This window comes from Gadus chalcogrammus, chromosome 22 (assembly GCF_026213295.1).
Source record: "Gadus chalcogrammus isolate NIFS_2021 chromosome 22, NIFS_Gcha_1.0, whole genome shotgun sequence".
Classification (NCBI taxonomy): domain Eukaryota; kingdom Metazoa; phylum Chordata; class Actinopteri; order Gadiformes; family Gadidae; genus Gadus; species Gadus chalcogrammus.
In genome coordinates this window covers 14,107,617-14,110,116 of record NC_079433.1, presented here as the reverse complement: position 1 = coordinate 14,110,116, position 2,500 = coordinate 14,107,617, and positions in this window count along the sequence as shown.

Genomic DNA, 2,500 nt, shown 5'->3' with positions numbered 1-2,500 from the left:
ATTTTGTCGTCGTCCGCTGTTTTCAACTCATCCAAGCTTATCTCAGCGGGGGCGTCAATGTATTGAACCAAGCAAAACCCTCACAGCCCTCTCCTTCCACCCGGAGGTCCCCTCCCCTCCCCCCACCATCATCACCACCAACATCTTGCCATTTAACGTTATCTGATACAAAGAAGGGAACAGGGTTCGGCTTATCACTCTGGAGACGGGCGGGGCTTCGTTGTGCTCTGCGGATCCACCACCGGTATGTCTCTCTGGTGTCTGTGGTTTTCCTACGGTTCATCCCGCGTCTTTCTCCCCTCTTATTGGTTCACCTCAGAACGGCGCACATTCCCCACCTGCATTGGGCGCAGCGGCGATGCGTGGCAGGTATGCGTGGCGGCCGGGGCCCCCCCTGGGTTATGTGAGGGCGACAGCATAGGGGCCTCCTCTTCTACCGCTCCCTCTCCCCTGCTCCTACCCGCCGTGGCCCCCGGGGAAGGTCCCCGGGGTTTGTATCTGCTCACAATTAGCTCGCTCCTGCTCTGCGAGACTGTTGTGTGCTTCGAACCGTGCATCTCGGCCGACGCCAGCCGACACCTCTTCCCTTTTTCTGTGGGTCTGTATCCGTGCAGATGTATGCATTTAGCAGACGTCTGCACGCAAACTGTGAATTCAGGTTGGGGGTTGCCGTGATGTTATTTGGAGTAACACAGAGTCTGGGCTCTCTCTTGCCCTTGTTTTTTGGTGAACAGCTTTTTACACGTACAGTATGGATCCGTTTATCAGCGCAAACCGCAGGGGTACCGTCAAGAGCGCGTTGCATTCAAAGGTTTACAGTAGAGATAGCGGTGCATCATGTACTGTCATAGCGAGGCCCTCACTGCAATTGATTACATGGGCACATTGGCTCGTCGTAAAGCATGCGTAATGGGATACCTTGAGGCGAGTCTGATTGGTTCGTTATCTCCCTTTAGCTGAGATGAAGGAAGTTCTCACCGCCACTCGCTGGACTGTCCCCCCTCGTTCACCGATATCCCTTTGAAGTACACGCAAGGTAACAAGAACTATGTAATCTGTGATCGCTGCATTGTGTTGGTGGGAAGCTGTTCAGCATAACACCTCTGGGAATGGAGAGGGTGGGGGCGGGGTTGATTGACAAGGGCCCTTAATGTTGAAGATTTGCATGCAGGGACTCATCCATCCGACCCTCCCTGCACACATCGTGCACCTATGGCCAGGCATTCCGGAGCTCACATAGGGTGGAAGGAGGAATGGAGGTTCAGAGAAGGAGAGGTGTCAAGGGATGACGGTGAATCTCAGCGACTTCTGCAACAAATGATTTTGTAGTATTGTGTTGTAAAGATTGGGACCGATTAGGGGGGGAGATTGTGGTCGACAGAGTCTCAGTCTCATAATGTGTCAGCCGTGCTGTTAGTCAGCCAGGAATCTACCCTTTTACTGTCAACTGTTTCATTGTGACATGGCTTGTTGCTTTTGTTGTTGTGGTCGTTGTTGCTAGTGGTGTTACTGCTAGATGTTTTTGGTTTGTTGTTGCTGTGCCTTTTTGACTCTGTTTGGGAAAGCACGCGCAAGAGACAGAGAGAGAGAGAGAGAGAGAGAGAGAGAGAGAGAGAGAGAGAGAGAGCGAGAGAGAGAGAGAGAGAGAGAGAGAGAGAGAGAGAGAGAGAGAGAGAGAGAGAGAGAGAGAGAGAGAGAGAGCATAGGGAATACTGATTTCCAGTCTGCTACCAGGTTGTGTGTCCGCAAGCAACTTACTACTGACAGCTACATAGTGGGACCTCTGTCCACCATTCCAGTCATGCATGCATGTACACACACAGACAGACAAGCAAATGCACACACACACACACACACACACACACACACACACACACACACACACACACACACACACACACACACACACACACACACACACACACACACACACACACGCGCGCACACACAAACACACACACACACACACACACACACACACACACACACACACACACACACACACACACACGCGCACACACACACACACACACACACATAAACAAATGTATGCATGCCGCACACACACACACACACACACACACACACACACACACACACACACACACACACACACACACACACACACACACACACACACACACACACACACACACACACAAACAAAAACACATTCATACGCAGGCAAGCACACACACACACACACACACACACAGACACATATTCACACATACGTAAGAACCGACACATAAGCAGCCATTTGTGATGTGTGGGGGGATGTATATAACAGTGTTTGTTTGTGTGTGTGTGTGTGTGTGTGTGTGTGTGTGTGTGTGTGTGTGTGTGTGTGTGTGTGTGTGTGTGTGTGTGTGTGTGTGTGTGTGTGTGTGTGTGTGTGTGTGTGTTGAGTGAGTGCAGTGTTTGAAAAGCATCATGCCTAAAATATAAGTTTCTTTAGTGTGCGTATCCAATCAGAAGAATCAACTCTGACATTTGCTTC